Source organism: Eleutherodactylus coqui, chromosome 3 (genome assembly GCF_035609145.1).
Source record: "Eleutherodactylus coqui strain aEleCoq1 chromosome 3, aEleCoq1.hap1, whole genome shotgun sequence".
NCBI lineage: Eukaryota > Metazoa > Chordata > Amphibia > Anura > Eleutherodactylidae > Eleutherodactylus > Eleutherodactylus coqui.
The window spans coordinates 293,780,508-293,792,197 of NC_089839.1; the positions used below are offsets into that span (position 1 = coordinate 293,780,508).

At 47.8% G+C, this 11,690-nt stretch overlaps 1 protein-coding gene across 4 annotated transcripts in view; it reads right to left on the minus strand.

Annotated features, from left to right (window-relative positions):
* PATJ (PATJ crumbs cell polarity complex component) overlaps positions 1-10,193 on the minus strand; it is a 264,895-nt gene extending 254,702 nt beyond the window's left edge. For all 4 annotated transcript variants that reach the window (XR_010791282.1, XM_066597729.1, XM_066597728.1 and 1 more), the window contains exon 1: positions 10,069-10,193. The gene's annotated coding sequence lies outside the window, so the exon portion shown is untranslated. The remainder of the gene's footprint in view (positions 1-10,068) is intronic.
* Between the last annotated feature and the right edge of the window lie 1,497 nt (positions 10,194-11,690).

Below are 11,690 nucleotides of genomic sequence, written 5' to 3' on the forward strand. Positions count from 1 at the left end.
GTTTTGTCTAACACATGAGGTAATGTGTATGCATATAATTTCATTGTCCAAGGTGTGGGATGCCAACAAAAAAAAAACAACGCACCTTCTGTCACTGTGGTTATTTGGAACGCACTGGTGTTGGTGGAGGGGAGGTGCCTTTTATCTTCTGCCTCTTCCTGTCCCATCAGGCCAGCTGGTGAGCAACCTCCAGCGTATGCTGTCATGATGCCTTCAAGAAAGGGAATTATCGGTAGAAAGAATTCCCATTTTTTTTCTTGCAGACAGGATGACCAAAAACGCTCAGTTCTGCTGTTGTGTTTTTTCCCCCCAACAACATTCACTGCGAGAGGCAAATAATGCGTCACTTTGATAGATCAGGCTTTTATAGATGCAGCGATACCAAAATAGTTTTTTGGGTTTTTTTAAGTTTTACTTCTTTCCCTTAAAAAAAAAAATAAAATATAGGAAAAGTTTTTTCTTAACACTATTACCTTTTATTGTTTCTAATAATGAAACTTATTTTTACCCCCCCCCCCCCCATGGGGGATTGAACTTGCTATCATTTCATCGCTCAGAGTTTAATGCAATAGCGTAGTACTGCGTTATATTGTGTTCTGACATGCAGTCTATGAACCCAATGCCACGGAAATTAGTATTTTCTGTATCTTCCAAACAAAGTAGATGTCCAACCGATCTGTGATGCGAGATGGAACGTACATATGGCAAGAGATCCACAAAAACATTACTGCCGATAATCCATATATGTACCCCCAGAGTCCTGGGAGATTCGATGGGCAGATAGATTGAAATGTGTTTTCATGAAGCTTAACCCCGGCTGGTTTCTATGTCAACAGGACGCCAGATACTGGCGTCCTGTATTGCCATAGCCTGTGATCGCTATAGTAAACGATAAGGCATGGCAGGAGAGAAGTCCTGCCATGCCTTATTATAGCGATCATTAGTGCTGCAGTAAAAGTCCGTCAGAGGGACACAGATGGTGTAAAAATAAGAGCTTTTTCTCATATTAGCATAAAAAAAAAAAAAATTTAAAAACCCACATATTTGCTATCGACGCATCCGTAATCACACATACAATACATTGAACATGCTTATTATCCTGCACGACAAAAAGCATAAAAAAATGCTAAAAACTAATTTTTTGCATTTTGCCTCCCAAAAAACGCAATAAAAGTGATTTTTTTAAAAACGCATGTACCCCAAAATGGTACCAATAAAAACTACAGCTCATTTCGCAAAAAAATAAGCCCCCACAGAGCTCCGTCCATGGAAAAATAAAAAAGTTATAGCACTTTGAATGGAGCGAGTTAAGAAAAAAAAAATAATTCCAAAAAAAAAAGGGGTTTTATTGTGGAAAAACCTAAAAAAATATAAGAATTTTGGTATCGTTGTAACCGTACCGACGCGCAGAAAAAAAATGTAGTGTGTCATTTATGCTGCATAATTAACACTTTAAAAAAAAAACCAAAATCTATGGCAGAATTGATGCATTTTTTCTCCCTACGATCATAAAAAAAAATTACTAAAAGTTTTACAATATAGTCCATGTACCCAAAAATGGCCGCAATAAAATCTACAGTTCGCCAAACAAAAAACAAACCCTTATACGTCCGCGTCAACGGAAAAATAAAAAAAAAGTTATGGCTTTTAAAAAAAATGGAGATGAAAAAATACCAAAAATTGTTTGGTCCTCAAAAGCAAAATAGGCCATGTCCTTAAGAGGTTAAAAGCGTGGAAGTTCCGTGTGGCACTGAAATCTCCAGCCGGTATGATGGGCACTTGTGTATCCACCATCAGGTCTTAGAGACTCAAGTGATTTTAGTTTTGTCAGAACACGCAGAAAACAGGGTGTAAAAAACAAACAAACGTGTGCGAGTCTTTTTTCTCACAGCGGTGCTGCTAAATAGAAAGATTGCAGCAGGTTCTATTTTTCTGCGAGGCCACAGAAATCCCTCCCATTGTATCCAATGAGGGAGAAAAAAATGAAATAAAATATATGGTGTCGCACTTGCATGCACATGTGGGGGTGATGAGATTTAACATTTTTCCTAATGAAAATGTATGATATTCATGCGTGTGAAAATTGCATCTTCCGCTATGTAATATGCAAATGGCAACGCAGTCACGGTGATCGCCACAATTTTACAAGCCCAATATCAGTCCGAGTTCTAGGACCGATAATCGCGCTCGGCCGTGAGTGACCCTCAATATGTTAGAAAGTCCTAACCTCGTCCAGGTAATACAGGTTTGTCAATATAATCCCACAGGTTGAATAAGGGTGCGTTCACATGCGCGATGTTAAACTTGAAAAATTGTGATGTCACTATGAACGCGTTGCGATTTGCGAGAACAAATGATCACATTTCAGTTTTCACACGATTGAAAGTCGCAATAGGAAAAATGAGCGATCGCATCACCTTCACGTGACACTTACATGCGAGTGCGCTGCTAATTTTATTTCACACCCATTGGAAACAGTGGGTGAGATTTTTGTGGACTCGCAGAAAAACAGAACACGCTATGATTTATCAATCTCGCAGCATCGCACATGTAAATAGACTCACTGAAAACAATGGCGTCTATTTCAGTGCGAGTTTTGCGCATTTTGCAAAGTGAGAAACCCGCCCGTGTGAACGCACCCCAACAGCCGTATGAGCAAGACTCAGGCCCCTTTTACACGGGACGATCTGTTGGGCGCAGACGCAAGGCAGGTCGTCCCAGTGAGGATAATTCCTCTGAATGAGCTCCGAGAATCACTTCTGCGGCAAACGTCAGGAATCACTGGGAATGAAGCTCATCCGGGTGAGCGGAGAGAGCAGATGGCTGTCAAAGAGGATTAAAGGCTCTTCCAGACCCGGCTGTTAATATAATGACGGCCGGAGTCCTAAGCTGATAAGACAGAAGCGCCTCTGAAGTGACGCTCCAGACAGCATCCGCTGGTGTTAGGGAATTGCCTTCTAAGCAATTGACACTGAGATTGTCAAGCATGCTTCACCTTCACTTCCTGCTTCTCTCATGGTCAGGAGTCACACACAGTCCTGACCATGAACAGTAATACCAGGGCGGCTCTTGTACTTTCTGCGGTGAGCACCGATGATATCCAGCCTGGTCAGCTGATGACCAGGGACCCCGAGGAGCGGACCCCCGACCATCAACTACTGATGACTAGAGATGAGCGAACGTGCTTGTTTAGGGCAATTACTCAAACGAGCATCGCTTTTTTCGGGGGGCGCTCTCTCTCCACCCCCATTCCCACCCCCGCAACCCCCTGCTCACCCCTGGCGCCCCCCGAATCTTTTCGCCCGATTAGGCAGTTATCTGCTTATCTTTACTGATGACCTATCCAAAAAGAGTAGGTCAGCAGTTAAAACAGCCCAGAATACCCCTTTAAAGGGCCAGTTACACCAAAGTTTTGATCATAGGTCAAGTTAGTAAAATGGTGCACCAACACGGTTTAGCCCGTAATCTCGGCTCAATTTGATCGACCAATTTTGGCGGATCCTACTAGTTGAATTTAGTTTAGCAGCCGAAATCCAAGATGGCAGATTAGACCGAGTGGCGAAATTACACCCACATTTGCTTCTGGTAGCAGCCGTGTTTTTGCTATGCTATAAAGGCCGGGAAGGTCAGCTGACTACAGTCACCAATCACCACGCATGTTACACTTCTAGGTTGAACCTGGTCTTCGATCAGAAGACATTGGTGCAACACTTTTTCCTTAAAGGAGATGTCCCGCGCCGAAACGGGTTTTTTTTTTTTTTTAACCCCCCCCCCGTTCGGCGCGAGACAACCCCGATGCAGGGGTTAAAAAAACCACCCGCACAGCGCTTACCTGAATCCCGGCGGTCCGGCGTCTTCATACTCACCTGCTGAAGATGGCCGCCGGGATCTTCTACCTTCGTGGACCGCAGCTCTTCTGTGCGGTCCACTGCCGATTCCAGCCTCCTGATTGGCTGGAATCGGCACGTGACGGGGCGGAGCTACACGGAGCCGCTCTCTGGCACGAGCGGCTCCATAGAAGACTGCTGAAGACCCGGACTGCGCAAGCGCGGCTAATTTGGCCATCGGAGGCCAAAAATTAGTCGGCACCATGGAGACGAGGACGCTAGCAACGGAGCAGGTAAGTAAAAAACTTTTTATAACTTCTGTATGGCTCATAATTAATGCACAATGTACATTACAAAGTGCATTAATATGGCCATACAGAAGTGTATAGACCCACTTGCTGCCTCGGGACATCTCCTTTTTAGGCCTCCTTCCCACGAACGGATTTCCGCCGCGTAATTCGCGGCGAAAATCCGCTGCGTTGCCCGCTGCTATTAGGTTCTATTGAACCTAATAGCACAATGCTCACGATGCGTAATTCCACCGCGGAATTACGCACCGCGATTTCTCCCGTCCTCACCCGCAGCATGCTCTATTTTCTGCGGGTGAGGACGGGCTGTACGCACTGACGGCTTCCATTGCAGTCAATGGAAGCCGTCCGTTCACGCTATCTCCCGCTGTAACCAGCGGGAGATAGCGTGAAAAAACGCTTTCCCGCCCACCGCCGCGCGTCATCTGACGCCAAATGACGCGTCCGGCCGCGTCACGTGACGCGGCCGGCCGCGTCACGTGACACGCTCGGTGACGCGGCGGTGGTGGGCGGTGACGGGCGGTGACGCGCGGCGGTGGGCGGGGAAGCGATTTCACGCTATCTCCCGCAGGTAAGTATAGGGGCTCTGGGGGGCGCCGTGACGGGCTTCACAGCGGAATATTACGCTGCGGAGCCCGTCACGCTCGTGGGAAGGAGGCCTTAAAGGAGTTTTCCGGGCACAGTACTGTTGATGGCGCATCCCAAGGATGATCGCCTGAGAACCACCACCTGGGAAGCTGGCAATCAGTTGAGCGGGCCCATGCTGTCAGTGGCCGGCGCTTGTAACTGCAAGCTGGGGTCTGATTTGAAGTCAATGGAAGCTGCGCCTGCAGTTCCAAGCATCAGCCACTACACAGGGGTTGGAACAGCGCCTTCTGCAGGTGGCCCCTGTGTGCTGACAGCTTGCTCCAACTCATCTGATCGGCCAGGTTCCTGAGCTGCGGACTGCAGCCGATCAGCTATTGAGGACCCATCTGAGGATACGGCAACAGGATTTCCCTGGAAAACCCCTTTAAACCAAGTTTAACAGCTGATTGCAAGTTAACTAAACCTGGATCAGCAGCATGGTTGGTGCAACCAACCCTTAATCATCAGATCCCGACCTCCATCATCTCTAGACTCCTCCACATCTGTCACGTGTGCTCAGTGTGAACCTGAATGGGACGCCCCAAGCTGCAATACCACACACAACCTGTGGAGAGTGATGGCGCTGTTTTTGATTCTCTTCAACTCATTAGAATACGGTTCAAAAGACTTCAAAAGCAGATTGTAAAAGGTACCGGGGCCCGGAGAACACCCCCAAATAACCATAGGGAAGTCTCATTAGTAGCGCTGGTAAAGGTTTGATCGTAGATTGCATTGCAAAAACTTGATGGCAGGTTCCCTTTAATTTTTGAGTACTTCTTGCATCTGAGGGTTTGTTACAATTGTGTCTAGACAATCCTCTGCCAGCTAAATAGAGTCTCTGGTCCTGAGGGTTTATTACAATGTATCAGTTTGGCTGTTTAGGTCACAGAACGTTCAGACTGGATACAACTGTAACAAAACCTCAGCTGCCAGAAGAATTGGGTCTATATATTTTTTCAGTCTCTGGATGTAAACAGGAATGTTATCATTCACTGACAGCAAGCATCAAACCGGAAAAAATAGAAACACAAAGTAGAATAGTAAATTCCAGAACTTTTACATTAAATTGGAAGTTGGGGCAGATTTACTACTGAAAGTTTGACCGGCGCTTTTTACGACTAGGCCGTTAGAGAAGCGCCCTAAATGCGCCAAAAATTGCACCAATGTTTGACATACTAATCCATAAAATAAGACTAGACAGTCTAAAGACGCGCCAGATTGTTACCATCCAGCAGAGTCGGGCACCTACATACGGGCAAGGGGTGAAGCGGAGCCAAATATCGCGCTCGTGAATGTGCGAAGTACAAAAAAAGCCCGGCATCGGTGACGTTCCAATCTTCTTATGCAATAGACTATCGGAAGGGCTTCCCATTCACTCCAATGGGAACTGTCGCATCACACGGCATGGGAGGCATTAAAGGGCCCATTGAAACCGATGGCGATGTGTTCTAGGGAGCGTGAACAGTTAGAACTAGAGATGAGCGAGTATACTCACTAAGGCACATTACTGGAGCGAGTAGTGCCTTATCCGAGTATCTCCCCGCTCATCTCTAAAGATTCAGGGGCCGGTGGGGGAGAGCGGGGAGATCTCTCTCTCCCCCCCACTACTCACCTGTCACCCACGCCGGCCCCCGAATCTTTAGAGACGAGCGGGGAGATACACGGCTAAGGCACTACTCGCTTCAGTAATGTGCCTTAGTGAGTATACTCGCTCGTCTCTAGTTAGAACATGACATGATGTTTTCCAGCACCGCAATGCGGGCGTGAAAAAAAATAAAGTTGCTTGTATTCAAAAGAATGGGATTTATATTTGTGCGTTTCGCAACGAACAAAGTCTTATGTGTGAAAGTGACCTGAATCTAAACGCACGTTTTATGCATTGCGAGACGCGCCAATATGACTATTCTTTTAATGCAGTCATACACGAGTGATATTTTCCCCCACAGTGATGCGGCGAGGTAAACGGAAAAAAAAATTAAATCGCTGCATGTTTGTTTTTTTTCGCGGCCGTCAGAACACATCGGCCATTGTTTCCAATGGGACAGTCAGACACATCGCATGCCGTGTGATGAACTCAATGGGAAACACTTGCCGATCCGTGTGAAGAACGACTCCCATCCGCGGGGACATAGCAAGTTGGCAAGTGTGACATCAGGATGGGTTTCTCGGCCCGATATCGCTCTCGCCTGTGTGAAGGTAGCCTCACTGTCAGATAGCGGCACATTTTAACCCTTTCCAATCCACTGTCTGACGTCTGAAGACATTATGATTTAAGGCTGTACAGCTCCGATGTTGGAAGACGTCCGTCGGGGTTCTCTTACTGTATATTGCCAGCTTTTCTGCTGTTGGAGCCTATCCAACGTATCACCTCAAGCAGTACTGGCTTTAGCCAGCAGATAGCGCCGTTGTATAATGGCAAAAAAAGAGTAAGCCCCCTAGGAAAACCAGGATACAAATTGGATTGGAAAAGGTTAAGACTTCCTAGTCCAAATCTGCAACGCCAGATTATTCGGATGGATTCTCGGACCGATACTGCGATTGTAATAATGCGACTCACTGCAAGTGCGATGCGCAAAAAAAATATATATATATATCGCATCACTGTGAAAACAGCATGTTTTTCAGTAGGAAAATTAAAAATGTGCATTGTACTCGTAAGAACACGAGCGCAATGCGAGCTTTAACGCGTCCATAGCAAACAATGCGCGGGTTTCTGCGATCTCGCAGAATAGGACACGCTGCATTTTTTACGTAAAAGCACACGTTAATAGACCCACTGAAAACAACGACTTCCATCTCCGTGCATCTCGCAGCACACAACACACATTTTCTGCGTATTTCCACGTGGCCATTGATGTGAATGAGCTATTACAGTGCGCAATACACAACAAGATAATGGCGTGAAAATACGCTGCTGTGAATGAACCCACTGAAAGCAATGGTCTCTATTCACTGCGGAATCCGTTTGTGTGAATGCACCCCAAATCTGCGTGCGAGTCTGCGGTAGAACTCGGAGCAAAGTGTCAGATTTCTACCGCAAGTTAATGTAGCAGATCCGATGTGAACAGGTCGTCCCAGCAATAATCACCGCTAATGAATGGGGGCGGAGTTATCCATCCGCCCGCCACCATTAACAGCAAGCAGGGAGTCATTCATAAACTGCCTGTTCACACGGCCAATCCCTGAAGCTGAAGGACGAATGAGAAGCAAATTGATTCCCATTCGCCGTTCAGCCGCGACAGCGTTTACACAGTACGATAATCGTTCAGATTCCGGCATCCATTGGCCCTTTATTACACTGTGTCCAGTCTAGACAATCCTCTGTGTGATAGGCCGCCTGCGGACGGCCATATTGGAACCCGCTGCGAGAGTTCTCGCAGCGGGACTCGGCTCGAGCCCCTGCAGGGACCAGTGCGGCGCTCACCTCTCCCGCGGCTCTGGCTCTTTGATGTGATGGCCAGCCGGCGCATGCGCAGAGCCGGGGCCCCGTCAGAGACATTTCTGTGCCGGCCTCTCCGAGACCCACACAGACATAGAGCCTGCCGCGATTTGTTTTCCGCGCATGTTTTTATGCGAGCAAATCGCGGCTGTCTGCATAGGATTGCGTTTTGCAATCCTATGCAGTCCAGGGGGCCAGAGACACATCAGGGGGCCAGAGACACATCAGGGGGCCAGAGACACATCAGGGGGCCAGAGACACATCAGGGGGCAGGGGGCCATAGACACATCAGCAGCACGAACCTCCATCCAGTGCTGATGGTTTGTTACAATGTATCAGTAACATGTAGCAGCCTGCAGTCCGGGGTGTTTCGCTCACAGAGGATTGTCCAGACTGGATAGAATTGTAACAAACCCTCAGCTGTGAGAAGCATGGGTGCTACTTGGTCTTGTAGCCTTTGGATGTAAACAAGAATGTTCTCATTCACTGACAGCAATGAACTACTAGTAGAATCTGTATATAGCATCGGGACTCGTTCACAGCAGCTTGCTGAATTCCATTTTGAGGGATACGCTTTTTTTTTTTTTTAAATGGGACGAATACAAAGATGGAATTCAAATGGAAACCAGAATTATTTTTTTTTAATGATTTTAAGGCCGCTCTCACACATCCGTTCAGAAAACGCCATGCGAAACCACAGCCTTTTACAGCGATTTTGCGTGCCACTTTCGAACGCGCGTTAAAGCGTTTTCTCATTTAATTTAAAAACGGAACCAGATGAAAACTTTTCCGCTCCATCACCCATTAAAAAAAAGGAGGGGGGGGGGGGCAAACATGTGAACTTTCACAGGGGCACAATGGATTTTGATGTGGAATGAAAATGCTGTAAAGAGATTTTCCAGGCAGCGCCCACTGTCAGTGCCGGGATACATCGGGGTCACAGTGGAAGCTGCTGCTGCCGCCCCCATGTAGTGGCCGGCGCTCGTAATTGCAGGCGCAATTCCCACTGATTTCAACAAGACTCTACCCTGCAGTTATGAGCGTTGGCCACTACACTGGGGTCAGAGCAGCGGCTTCCACTCCGGCCCCGCTTACCCCAATACTGACAACAGGCGCTGCCTATAAAAACCCTTTAAATAAGCCTGTAATTCTGCATCAGTTAACCCTTGCGATTACAACACGGAATCTTGCAGGGCCCTAAACGGAACCGATGTTCTGCGGCTAAATGTAAAATAAGAGCGCAGATGTGAATGAGCCCCAAGAAAGTTACAGAACTTTTCATGCTACAACAATAAAGTAAACTTCAGGAAGCTTCTGACATACTTTGTTATAGGGACGAGTTTCGATCAGCGAGGTACAGGTGCGGGTGCCATCCCCCCTAAGCGGAGGGGTAGCAGCACTCAGTTCTGGCGGTATAGGGGGGCTCAGTAGAAAGTCTACGAGTCCATAACCCTCCTGACAGAGCGCAGGATGCGCACTTCTGCTCGTTCGCTTTAGCGATCCGTAGTGCTCTCCGCATACGAATCGCCACAAACACAACTTCAGACTTGTTACTAGGACTCGGCAGAAGTTTTGGGAAACTTTGTTACATTTTACGCTTTATTGACACGCAGCGGTAACTTATCACATGACCCTCCTGGACGTGCCGGGGGGGATTAAGGAAAACATTTCCGATCAGCTATAGGATTAAAGCCGGCTGCGTACCGCAAACGAGGTGCAAGTAAGCAGATTTGGATGGGATCAGTCACTTCCTGCTGTGCTGCACTGACAGGCAGTGTCCCCAGAGCGCAGGGTGGGGTCACCTGACGCAGGGGGGGTACACCTGGACGGGGCAGCGGAGTGCCAGGGGCTCCGGCTTGGCACATACCTTACTCCCAGCAATCTCCAGCTCCTGGCAGCTGCGGCACTTTGGTTCTGGGCTGCTTCTCTTTTTTTTAGCCCAAGCTTTATTTAAAAGTAACAAAATGCACAAAGTGACGCCAAACCCAAAAGGTGAGAGCGGCTGCAGGTAGGAGGCTGACGAGCAGGAAACAAGCGCTCCTTCTCCACCTTCCCTGGGAATTGTCATATGCAAATTACATAGAAACTGGATTTAAAGGGGAAGTACACTGCCGCTTGCATAACATATCCTCGGGGCTCCTGCACGCTGGCAACCGCAATTCGCACGTCTGGGCGCTGCGATAAAAAGGAAGGAAAAATACATAAATAAATTTTAAAAAAATTTTAAAATTGCAAAACGCAGAAAGATAGGACAGGCTGCGATTTTCCTTTTTCGACTCCACATCGCGAACGGGAAGGAAACCATTAGAATTCATTTATTTCATAATTCTGCGTTTTCACTCGAATCGATTTTATCGCGAGTGTGAAGGCGCCCCAAGAGTTAAATCTGGTTACTTAGAGGCCGTATTCACATGAGGGAAGGGTGATGCAGGTCATGTGACTGCGATTTCCATTCGTATGCGATGTGTTTTGTGATAAAAATGCACATTTGGCATCAAATTTACAGGCGATTTTCAAGTGCATGAAAAAAAAAATGCCCGCGGTCCCAATACTAAACTGCTAGAAAAACGCATCGCATCACATGCCAATTGTATGCCAGTGTGATACGTTTTTTTACACTCCCATAGAAAATAATGGGCAGTTCTTGAAGCAGTTTCTCTGGGCTCATGCTCACGGGCGTATGCGTAAAACGCTGCGGCTCACCTGCGCTATTTACATATTACGGTCCATACGCTCTGCTGGCACTGCGCATCTGACGTCCTGGACACGCGCAGGTTGATATTTTTTTCTGAATTCCACGCTCTGTTCAGAGCAGGGATGCGTATCGAATCGCTGCCCGTATGCAATGTATTGCGTAAATACAGCGTATCATACGTAGCTCACAGAAGGGCAGCGTATGATACATGCACTACGGCGATGACGCGGCCTCCTCTGCTGCGAATGTGCCAGCTGGAGCGTTGGCCGGAACATGCACAGATGTGGGGGCACCGTGCCGTCGCTATGGCGATAACGTGGCTGCCGCAATAATGATTGCAGAATGGTCGCAGGGCAGACAGCTTCCATTGACTTCAATAGAAGCCGGCTGTGCGTAGCCCACACAAAATCGTGGCATGAGGCGATTTCTCCCCTGCTAGCGGAAAATCGCAATTGATTTCCGCTCATGAGCAGGAAATTGCGTTTTCTTATAGCGTGCTACGGGCTGGATTTGCTGCAGAATCCGAAGGCGGAATCCTGTTTCGGATTTCGCAATGCAAATCGGCCTTAGGCCGGCTTCACACGGCCGTGACGGGCTCCGCCGCGGAATTCTGCTCTCCCCTAGAGACCCCAATACTTACCTCCGGATCCGGCATCCTACGTCCCGCATGACGCTTCGGCGCGCATGCGCAACAGAGCGTTACGCATTAGCTGCGTCATATAACACGCCCGTAGCATCACATGACGCGGCTGGCGGTAGGCGGGGAAGCGGTTTCACGCTATCTTCCACTGTGC